Source organism: Ranitomeya imitator, chromosome 1, assembly GCF_032444005.1.
Source record: "Ranitomeya imitator isolate aRanImi1 chromosome 1, aRanImi1.pri, whole genome shotgun sequence".
Classification (NCBI taxonomy): Eukaryota; Metazoa; Chordata; class Amphibia; order Anura; family Dendrobatidae; genus Ranitomeya; species Ranitomeya imitator.
The window spans coordinates 504,242,890-504,255,491 of NC_091282.1; the positions used below are offsets into that span (position 1 = coordinate 504,242,890).

The following is a 12,602-nucleotide window of genomic DNA, read 5'->3' on the forward strand; positions in this document are numbered from 1 at the left end:
AGGCATCATCTTGAGTAGCCTCTTTTTATCTCCGCACTTCTGCTACCTCCAGTAATCAATCACATAGGGCCATTAGGTAGTAGTTAGATCTACAACCCCTGGCAAAAATTATGTAATCACCGACCTTGGAGGATGTTCATTCAGGTTTTTTTTTTTGTTTGTTTCTAAAAGCAGGTCAGACATGGCACAAGACTAGTCATTTCAAATGACAACTTTCTGGCTTTAATAAACACTAAAAGAAATCAAGAACAAAAAATGTTGTAGTCAGTATTTGTTACTTTTTTTTTTTTTTTTTGGAACAAGCAGAGGGGAAAATTTTGGACTCACTCAATTATGAGGGGAAAAAAATTATGGAATCCCCCTCTAAATTTCAATTCCCAAAACTAACACCTGCATCAAATTTAGATCTGCTCGTTATTGTGCATCTAGAAAGGCGTGATCACACCTTGGAGAGCTGTTGCACCAAGTGGACTGACATGAATCATGGCTCCAACACGAGAGATGTCAATTGAAACAAAGGAGAGGATTATCAAACTCTTAAAAGAGGGTAAATCATCACGCAGTGTTGAAAAAGATGTTGGATGTTCAGTTGGCTGTGTCTAAAATATGGACCAAATACCAACAACATGGGAAGGTTGTTAAAGGCAAACATACTGGTAGACATCAAAGTGTCAAGACCGGAAATTTAAAGCAGTATGTCTCCAAAACAGGAAATGCACAACAAAACAAATGAGGAACGAATGGGAGTCAACGTCTGTGACCGAACTGTAAGAAACCGCCTAAATGAAGTGGGATTTACATACACTACAGGCCAAAAGTTTGGACACACCTTCTCATTTAAAGATTTTTCTGTATTTTCATGACTATGAAAATTATACATTTCAAAAACCTGACCTGCACATCCAAACATAGACACAGTGTGAACAGGTGCTGAACCCAGAGTCGCCAACTCGTATATAGTTAAGTAAATAAGGCAGCACATGAAAATTATACATTCACACTGAAGGCATCAAAACTATAAATTAATACATGTGGAATTATATGCTAAACAAAAAAGTGTGAAACAACTGAAATTGTCTTATATTCTAGGTTCTTCAAAGTAGCCACTTTTTGCTTTGATGACTGCTTTGCACACTCTTGGCATTCTCTTGCTGAGCTTCAAGAGGTAGTCACCGGGAATGGTTTTCAATTCCCAGGTGTTCCCTGTCAGGTTTAATAAGTGGGATTTTTTGCCTTATAAATGGCGTTGGGATCATCAGTTGTGTTGTGCAGATGTCTGGTGGATACACAGCTGATAGTCCTACTGAATAGACTGTTAGAATTTGTATTATGGCAAGAAAAAGTAGCTAAGTAAAGAAAAACGAGTGGCCATTATTACTTTAAGAAATGAAGGTCAGTCATTCCGAAAAATTTTGCAAACTTTGAAAGTGTCCCCAAGTGCAGTGGCAAAAACCATCAAGCGCTACAAAGAAACTGGCTCACATGAGGACCGCCCCAGGAAAGGAAGACCAAGAGTCACCTCTGCTTCTGAGGATAAGTTTATCCGAGTCACCAGCCTCAGAAATCGCAGGTTAACAGCAGCTCAGATTAGAGACCAGATCAATGCCACACAGAGTTCTAGCAGCAGACACATCTCCACAACAACTGTTAAGAGGAAACTTTGTGCAGCAGGCCTTCATGGTAAAATAGCTGCTAGGAAACCACTGCTAAGGACAGGCAACAAGCAGAAAAGACTTGTTTGGGTTAAGTAACACAAGGAATGACTTTTCTGGGCTAAAGAACACAAGGAATGAACATTAGACCAGTGGAAATCTGTTCTTTGGTCTGATGAGTCCAAATTTGAGGTTCCAACCACCGTGTCTTTGTGCGACGCAGAAAAGGTGAACGGATGGACTCTACATGCCTGGTTCCCACCGTGAAGCATAGAGGAGGAGGTGTGATGGTATGGGGGTGCTTTGCTGGTGACTCTGAGGATTTATTCAAAATTGAAGGCATACTGAACCAGCATGGCTACCACAGCATCTTGCAGCGGCATGTTATTCCATCCGGTTTGTGTTTAGTTGGACAATCATTTATTTTTCAATAGGACAATAACCCCAAACACACCTCCAGGCTGTGTAAGGCTACGTTCACATTTGTGTTGTTGTGTGTTTCGTCGGCGACACAACACATGCAAAAACGCATTGTTTTGTGACGCATGCGTCCATTTTTGGCTTGATTTTGGACGCAAAAAAATGCAACTTGCTGCATCCTCTGCGCCTTGACGCTTGCGCCAAAAATGCCGCATGCATCACAAAATGCAAGACAACGCATGTCCTTGCGCCCCCATGTTAAATATAGGGGCGCATGACGCATGCGTCGCCGTGGCTGCGCCCGACGCAACGCTAATGTGAACATAGCCTTAGGGCTGTTTGACAAAGAAGGAGAGTGATGGGGTGCTACACCAGATGACCTGGCCTCCAGTCACCAGACCTGAACCCAATTGAGATGGTTTGGGGTGAGCTTGACCGCAGAGTGAAGGCCAAAGGGCCAACAAGTGCTAAGCATCTCTGGGAACTCCGTAAAGATTGTTGGAAAACCATTCCCGGTGACTACCTCTTGAAGCTCATCAAGAGAATGCCAAGTGTGTGCAAAGCAGTTATCAAAGCAAAAGGTGGCTACTTTGAAGAACCTAGAATATAAGACATAATTTCAGTTGTTTCACACTTTTTTGTTTAGCATATAATTCCACATGTATTAATTTATAGTTTTGATGCCTTCAGTGTGAATGTATAATTTTCATGTGCTGCCTTATTTACTTAACTATATACGAGTTGGCGAGTCTGGGTTCAGCACCTGTTCACACTGTGTCTATGTTTGGATGTGCAGGTCAGGTTTTTGAAATGTATAATTTTCATAGTCATGAAAATACAGAAAAATCTTTAAATGAGGTGTGTCCAAACTTTTGGTCTGTACTGTACATAAAAGCTAAATGAAAGCCATCATTAACACCTAAACAGAAAAAAATAAGGTTACAATGGGCTAAGGAAAAGCAATCGTGGACTGTGGATGGCTGGATGAAAGTCATATTCAGTGATGAATCGCGAATCTGCATTGGGCAAGGTGATGATGCTGGAACTTTTGTTTGGTACCGTTCCAATGAGATTTATAAAGATGACTGCCTGAAGAGAACATGCAAATTTCCACAGTCATTGATGATACGGGGCTGCATGTCAGGTAAAAGCACTGGGGAGATGGCTGTCATTACATCTACTATATAAAGCTGAATGTGTGTGTGTGTATGTCCGGGATTGGCATCTGCACCGTCGCAGCTACAGCCACAAAATTTTGCACAGTCACGCGTCTGGACCCCGAGAGCGTCATAGGCTATATTGTGAGGCGATATTTTAACCCCGCGCGTTCCAATTCACCAAACAATTTTGCCCCTGTCTACATAATGGGGAAAAAAGTGAAAGGAAAAGTGTTGGAAGCGTCGCAGCTACAGCAACAAAATTTTGCACAGTCACACGTCTGGACCCTGAGAGCGTCATAGGCTACGTTGTGAGGTGAAATTTTAACCCCGCGCTTTCCAATTCACCAAACTATTTTTCCCCTATCTACATAATGGGGAAAAGTGAAAGGAAAAGTGTAGGAGGCAAATTGACAGCTGCCAGATGTGAACAAGGGGGACTTAAAGAATGAGAGCGATGGCGCCAAAGAGTATATACCGATCAGTTGCTAAGGTGGGGCCCCGACATGAGATACTCACCACACATGGGGATATGAACACACACACAAAATGCGCCACACACTACCACGTGCTTGAACACATATACCACCCTCAGCACACATTTCACCACACATACACCAACCTCGCCACATAAAAGTTGAAACACAAAAGTCGCTGCTCAAAACTCACCACGCGCAAAACTCGCCACATGCAAAAACTAGGCTCACGCAAAACTCGCCACAAGTGCAAAACTCACCTCATGGAAAACTCGCCACACGCGGAAAAATTGCCACATGCACAAAATTTGCAACACATGCAAAAGTTGCCTCACACAAAACTTGCACATACTCAAAAGGCACCACACATAAAACTCACCACGCGGAAACTCGCCATGCGCAAAACTTGCTGCACACAACTTGCTACACTAACCTGTCACATGCAAATCGACACACAAAAAGTTGCTACACGCATGTTGCCACACACAACTCAACACACACAACTTGACAGACGAAACTCGCCCTAAAACACACACAAGTCTGGTATTAGCCTTCAAAAATAAAAATCTGATTAATAAGCAGACAAACTACAAGAGCAACAAATGTACCATATAGGAAATACAGCAGCTGTCAGTCACATGACCTGTCTATTATGTGTATGTGTGAGCTAATATATACTGCCAGGGGGAGGGCTTCCTGTTGGCTGGGGATTTATCAGGCTGCCAATTTAGCTTACAAATACTGAGGTAAAAATACTGAGCAAATAACGTGTTAACGAGGTCTAATACAGGAGATCACACAGGTATATACTATATACAGGGGAGATGACACACAGATATATACTATATACAGGAGAGATGACACACAGGTATATACTATATAGAGGAGGAGATGACATACAGGTATATACTATATATAGGAGATGACATACAGGTATATACTATATATAGGAGGAGATGACATACAGGTATATACTATATACAGGGGAGATGACACACAGCAGGTATATACTATATACAGGGGAGATGACATACAGGTATATACTATATACAGGAGATGACATACAGGTGTATACTATATATAAGGGAGATGACAAACATGTATATACTGAGGTGAAAATGAGAGGTGTGAGGTGAAAATGAGGGGTGTGAGGTGAAAATGAAAAGGTGTGTGCAAAATGAGAGGAGTGAGAGAAAATAGTGGAGTGATCGGAAAATGACAGATGTGAGGTCGAAATGACAAGTGTTAGGGGGGAATGAGAGGAGTGAGGGAGAAAATGAGAGATATGAGGGGGAAAATGAAAGATGTGATTGGGAAAATGAGAGGCGTGATGGGAAAATAAGAGAAGTGAGGTGCTATAACTAACCACAGATATTTACTATGCCCAGGCAACGCCGGGCTCTTCAGCTAGTCTTCAATAAATGCACAAGTTTATGTTGATACTTTGGACACTTTTCTTATCCCCTCAATTGAAAGGATGTTTGGGGATGATGAAATCATTTTTCAAGATGATAATGCATCCTGCCATAGAGCAAAAACTGTGAAAACATTCCTTGATAAAAGACACTTAGGCTATGTGCACACTTTGCAGATTCCACTGCGGATTTTTCCGCAGCGGAATTGCAAAATCCGCAGTGAAAACCCATCGCGGTTTTTACTGCGGATTTATCGCGGTTTTTACTGCGTTTTCTTCTGCGGATTTTCAACTGCAGTTTTCTATTGGAGCAGCTGAAAATCCGCAGAAAAGAAGTGACATGCTGCGGAATGTAATCCGCAGCGTTTCCGCGCGGATTTTTCTGCAGCATGTGCACAGCGTTTTTTGTTTCCCATAGGTTTACATTGAAATGTAAACTCATGGGAAACTGCTGCGGATCCGCAGCGGTCAAATCCGCTGCGGATCCGCAGCAAAATCCGCAAAGTGTGAATATAGCCATAAGGTCAATGTCACGGCCTGCAAATAGTCCGGATCTCAATCCAATTGAAAATGTTTGGTGGAAGTTGGAAGAAAATGGTCCATGAAGAGGCTCTAACCTGCCAACAGCAATCAGATAAAGTTGGAGCCAGATTGATGAAGAGTACTGATTAACACTCATTACGTCCATGCCTCAGAGACTGCAAGCTGTTATAAAAGCTGGAGTTGGTGCAACAAAATACTAGTGATGTCTTGGAGTGTTTTTTTGTTTTGTTTTTTCATGATTCCATAATTTTTTCCTACGCAATTGAGTAAATCCATAATTTTTCTCCTCTGCTTCTTCTAAAAAAAAAAAAAAAAAACCATTACTGACTATCACATTTTTTGTTCTTGATTTCTTTTAGTGTTTCTTAACCCCTTCCCGACCCATGACGCCACGTAGGCGTCATGAAAGTCGGTGCCAATCCGACCCATGACGCCTATGTGGCGTCATGGCGGGAATGCTTCCCTGCGGGTCCGGTGACCGGGGTCATTCAAATGTCACCGTACCCGCAGGTGCAGGGGGACCTGTACTTCACCCCAGGGGGGGTGGCTTTGCCCCCCCGGGTCTACGATCGCTCCTGGAGACCTTTTTTTAACCCCCTCCAGCTCTGATTGGAGCTAGCGTCCATGTGACGCTAGCACTCCAATCAGAGCTGGAGGGGCGGAGAAAAACAGTGTCTGCCTCGCTCCTCAGCTTCATCCCATCCGTGGAAGCTGAGGAGCGAGGTGCCCGACTGCTCACCTGCCCCCCCAGACACCGCGATCGCCGCCGCAGCCGCCACACACCTCTTCAGAGCGCCGCCGCCGTATCCCCCACTGCTACCGCCGCCTCCCCCACTGCTACCGCCAGTACCACCGCTGCTGCTGAGGACAGGTACCTCCCCTCTCCTGTCCTCCACTCCCCCCAACCTCCGCTCCCTCCCCCCTGCCCCCCCCCCGATCATCCCCCAGCCCCCCTTTATCACCAGCTCCTGCTCTATTTTCTTTTCTCCTATCGCCCCCTGCATCTGTTAGCCCCTCCTCCCCTGGTGATCACCCTCTTTAGTGATCACTGCTAATCACCCCCTGCCCCCCCCCCTGATCACCCCCTGCCCCCCCCCTGTCCACCTGATCACCCCCTTTATCACCTGCTGCTGTGTTTTCTCTCCTACTGCCCCCTGCGTCCGTCAGCCCCTCCTCCCCTGGTGATCACCCTCTTCAGTGATCACCGCTAATCACCCCCTGCCCCCCCCTGCTCACCCCCTACCCCCCCTGATCACCCCCTGCCCCCCCCTGTCCACCTGATCACCCCTCTGCCCCCCTTCATCACCCGCTGCTGCTGCTGTGTTTTCTTCTCTCCTACCGCGTTTGCGTCTGTCAGCCCCTCCTCCCCGGTGATCACCCTCTTCAGTGATCACCGCTAATCACCCCCTGCTCACCCCCTGCCCCCCCCTGTCCACCTGATCACCCCTCTGCCCCCCTTCATCACCCGCTGCTGCTGCTGTGTTTTCTTCTCTCCTCTCCTACCGCGTTTGCGTCTGTCAGCCCCTCCTCCCCTGGTGATCACCCTCTTCAGTGATCACCGCTAATCACCCCCTGCCCCCCCTGATCACTCTCTGCCCCCCCCTGATCACCCCCTGCCAATACCCCCCCCATCCACCTGATCACCCCTCTGCCACCCTTTATCACCTGCTGCTGTGTTTTCTTCTCTCCTACCGCCCCCTGCGTCTGTCATCCCCTCCTCCCCTGGTGATCACCCTCTTTAGTGATCACTGCTAATCACCCCCTGCCCCCCTGATCACCCCCTGCCCCCTGATCACCTGCTGCTGCCAGCTTCATCTCCATCTGACGCTGCATCTCCTCAGCCCCCTCCTGCCCCCCCGCGCCTGACAGCCCCCACGCGCCTGACAGCCCCCACGCGCGTCTGACAGCTCCCCGCACCTGATAGCCTCCTCCTGCAGAAGAGTTGCACCAAACACTCGCACATACACACGCACACGCAACACTATAATAAAGTTTAGATTTTTTTTTACACACGCACACGCACCACACACACAATGTCCCGCTCATCCCAGTCATCCCAGTCACAAAGGCTGTACTCAGCTGAGGAGGCATATTCCTTTCTTGCCTCCGAAGCTGATAGTGAGGGAGAGGACCCCACTTTTCTGTATTCCTCCCACTCTTCCTCCCCTAGTGACACCGACTCGCCACCCCCAAGATGTCGCAGGTCGATAAATCGTCCGGAGCCCAGGGGAGGGGAGCCGGAGCCCAGGGGAGGAGAGTCGGAGCCAAGTGTAAGTGACCCCCAACCTAGTGCTAGTGACGCCCAACCTAGCACTAGTGCCCCCGTCTGGACCCCCGTCCCTGAAAACTTTGCTCCACGGATTCCTGATTTCATTCCCCAATCAGGAATCCAATTTGAGACTGCCAAACTCTGGGAGATGGACTTTTTCAAAGTCTTTTTCTCGGAGTCAATCGTCAGTCTCATGGTGGAGCAAACAAATTTGTACGCCCTGCAATTTTTTGCCCAAAACCCAAGTTCATCATTTTCTACTTGGAATCCCGTTGACTCCGTAGAAATGATGAAATATTGGGGACTGGTCCTTCACATGGGAATTGTGAAGAAACCAGAAATTCGCCAATACTGGAGTACTGATATTTTATATTAAACTCCAATATTTGGCATGGTTATGAATCGCAAACGTTTTGAGGCGATTCATAAATTTCTCCACTTTAGGGACAATACGGACATCCTACCTCGCGATGACCCGAATTTTGATAGACTGTTCAAAATTCGGCCGGTCATCGAACACTTCAGCAACAAGTTTGCTGAAGTGTACATTCCCCAAAGGGAAATTTGTGTGGATGAATCCCTCATCCACTTCAAAGGGAGGCTTCAGTTCCGTCAGTACCTGCCAAGCAAAAGGGCGAGGTACGGGATAAAACTCTACAAGATCTGTGAGAGTACCTCAGGGTACACTCTCAGCTTTAGAGTTTATCAAGGAAAGGACAGCAGTATCCAGCCCCCAGATTGTCCACCTGCTCTGGGGGTGAGTGGGAAAATAGTGTGGGATTTGGTCCACCCACTGCTTGATAAAGGTTACCATCTGTACGTTGATAACTTTTATACAAGCATCCCACTCTTTCAATCCCTCTCTGCCAGAGCTACCGTCGCTTGCGGTACTGTGCGCAGAAACAAGAGGGGTCTCCCTTTGTCACTAATTGAGCAGGTTCTCCCAAAGGGTGAGAGCCGGGCCCAATGTAGTGGCAACATGCTTGCGGTCAAGTTCAAAGACAAAAGGGACGTCTTTTTCTTGACAACAATCCATGGTCCCGGCACCACGGCCAGCACTGTTCGAGGTACCCCAGCACAGGTCCAAAAACCGGACTGTGCGCTGGGGTACAACAAACACATGGGGGGAGTTGATCTTTCTGATCAAGTCCTCCAGCCCTATAGTGCCATGCGGAAAACGAAGGTGTGGTATAAAAAACTGGCTGTGCACATCGTACAAATGGCACTGTATAACGCATACGTGCTATCACGATGTGCAGGCCAGACCAACAACACCTTCCTTCAGTTCCAGGAGGCGGTGATAAAGGCCCTGATTGGAGGCGTGGAAGGAGCGGGCCCCAGCACCCCTGGAACTCAAGGTTCCCGTATGGTACCGGTGCAACATTTTCCCTGTGAGGGGAGAGCAAAAAAAAGGTGCCGGGTGTGCTATAAAAGGGGGATAAGAAGGGAAACTCGTTTCCAATGTGAAACGTGTCCCGACAAACCTGGACTGTGTTTGAATGAATGCTTCAGAATTCATCACACGTCCGTGGACTAGCCACATCCTGATATTCCACTACAGAACTCACCCACACCAGGCTGATATACACAACACCACACACACACACCAACCTGACGTACACTACACCACACCCCAACCTGACATACACTACACCACACACACCAACCTGACGTAGTGTGTCAGATTGGTGTGTGTGGCGTAGTGCACATCAGGTTGGTGTGTGGTGTGGTATAGTGTACGTCAAGTTGGTGTGTGTGTGTGTGTGGTGTACACTACACCACACACACCTACCTGACGTACACTACACCACACCCCTGGTGTGAGTTCTGTTTTTGGGCTCCCTCTGGTGGTTACTGATGGTACTGGGTGACTTGTGTTCTCTGCGGTCTCTGGTGTCCACCTGTTCCATCAGGTTATGGGAGTTTCCTATTTAACCTGGCTTTTTTGTAATTTCCTGGCCGGCTATCAATGTAATCAGCGTGTCTTTTTACCTCTGCTCCCTGCGTCTGTTATCTTCAGGACAAGCTAAGTTTTGATTTTCCTGTTCCACGTTTTGCTTAATTTTTGTCTTAGTCCAGCTTGCAGATATGTGATTCCTTGCTGCTGGTTGCTCTAGTGGGCTGAAATTACTCCTCATGTTCCATGAGTTGGCACATGAGTTCAAGTAATTTCAGGATGGTTTTTTGAAGGGTTTTTCGCTGACCGCGCAGTTCACTTTTGTATCCTCTGCTAGCTAGCTTTAGCGGGCCTCATTTTTGCTGATTCTATTTTCATAACTACGTATGTGCTTTCCTCTCATTTCACCGTTATTACATGTGGGGGGCTGCTATTTCTGTGGGGTGTTTCTCTGGAGGCAAGTGAGGTCTGTGTTTCTTCTGATAGGGGAAGTTAATCCTTCGGCTGGCGCGAGACGTCTAGGAATCATCGTAGGCACATTCCCCGGCTACTGCTAGTTGTGTGTTTAGGTTCAGGATCGCGGTCAGCTCAGGTTCCATCACCCTAGAGCTTGTTTTGTTTTTGTGCTTGTCCTTTTGTGATCCCCTGCCATTGGGATCATGACACACCCCAACCTGACATACACTACACCACACACACACCAACCTGACGTAGTGTGTCAGATTGGTGTGTGTGGCGTAGTGTACATCAGGTTGGTGTGTGGTGTGGTATAGTGTACGTCAGGTTGGTGTGTGTGTGTGGTGTACACTACACCACACACACCTACCTGACGTACACTACACCACACACCAACCTAACATACACTACACAACCCAACCTGACATAGTGTCAGGGTGTGTATGGCGTAGTGTACGTCAGTTTGGTGTGGTATAGTGTACGTCAGGTGTGTGTGTGTGTGTGTGTGTGTGTGGTGAATACTACACCACACAGACACCAACCTGACATACACTACATACCTTCCATACACAACATAGTGTCCGCTAACGATTGGAGCTAATTTTTCATTCAAAAAGTGAAATGGCGCACCTTCCTTTCCGAGCTTTGCCGTGCGCCCAAACAGTGGTTTACCCCCACATGTGAGGTATCGGTGTACTCAGGAGATATTGCCCAACAAATTTTAGCATCCAATTTACCCTGATGCCTATGTGAAAATGAAAAAAATTGAGGCTAAAATAAAAATTTTGTGGAAAAAAAAGTACTTTTTCATTTTTATGGATCAATTTGTGAAGCACCTGGGGGTTCAAAGTGCTCAATATGCATCTAGATAAGTTCCTTGGGTGGTCTAGTTTCCAAAATGGGGTCATATGTGGGGGAGCTCCAATGTTTAGGCACACGGCGGCTCTCCAAACGTGACATGGTGTCCGCTAACGATGGAGATAATTTTTCATTCAAAAAGTCAAATGGCGCTCCTTCCCTTCCGAGCCTTAGCATGTGCCCAAACAGTGGTTTACCCCCACATATGAGGTATCGGTGTACTCAGGAGAAATTGCTCAACAAATTTTAGGATCCATTTTATCCTGTTGCCCATGTGAAAATGAAAAAATTGAGGCTAAAAGAATTTTTTTGTGAAAAAAAAGTACTTTTTCATTTTTACGGATCAATTTGTGAAGCACCTGGGGGTTCAAAGTGCTCACTATGCATCTAGATAAGTTCCTTGGGGCGTCTAGTTTCCAAAATGGGGTCACTTGTGGGGGAGCTCCAATTTTTAGGCACATGGGGGCTCTCCAAATGTGACATGGTGTCCGCTAAAGAGTGCAGCCAATTTTTCATTCAAAAAGTCAAATGGCGCTCCTTCCCTTCCAAGCCCTGCAGTGCGCCCAAACAGTGGTTTACCCCCACATATGAGGTATCAGCGTACTCAGGACAAATTGGACAACAACTTTCGTAGTTCAGTTTCTCCTTTTACCATTAGGAAAATAAAAAAAATTGTTGCTGAAAGATCATTTTTGTGACTAAAAAGTTAAATGTTCATTTTTTCCTTCCATGTTGCTTCTGCTGCTGTGAAGCACCTGAAGGGTTAATAAACTTCTTGAATGTGGTTTTGAGCACCTTGAGGGGTGCAGTTTTTAGAATGGTGTCACTTTTGGGTATTTTCAGCCATATAGACCCCTCAAACTGACTTCAAATGTGAGGTGGTCCCTAAAAAAAATGGTTTTGTAAATTTCGTTGTAAAAATTAAAATTCGCTGGTCAAATTTTAACCCTTATAACTTCCTAGCAAAAAAAAACTTTGTTTCCAAAATTGTGCTGATGTAAAGTAGACATGTGGGAAATGTTATTTATTAACTATTTTGTGTCACATATCTCTCTGGTTTAACAGAATAAAAATTCAAAATTTGAAAATTGCGAAATTTTCAAAATTTTCACCAAATTTCCAATTTTTTCACACATAAACGCAAAAATTATCGACCTAAATTTACCACTAACATGAAGCCCAATATGTCACGAAAAAACAATCTCGGAACCGCTAGGATCCGTTGAAGCGTTCCTGAGTTATTACCTCATAAAGGGACACTGGTCAGAATTGCAAAAAATGGCAAGGTCTTTAAGGTCAAAATAGGCTGGGTCATGAAGGGGTTAAAGCCAGAAAGTTGCCATTTGAAATGACTTTAGTTTTGTACCATGTCTGTGATCTGCTTTTTTTTTTTTTTTTTTTAAATAATAAACAACTGAATGATCATCCTCCAAGGCCGGTGATTCCATAATTTTTGCCAG

The 12,602-nt window shown here is 45.8% G+C and overlaps 1 protein-coding gene across 5 annotated transcripts in view; it reads left to right on the forward strand.

Annotated features, from left to right (window-relative positions):
- The window catches only part of ACO1 (aconitase 1), a 110,874-nt gene that overhangs the window by 35,940 nt on the left and 62,332 nt on the right, over positions 1–12,602 (forward strand). The window lies entirely within an intron of this gene.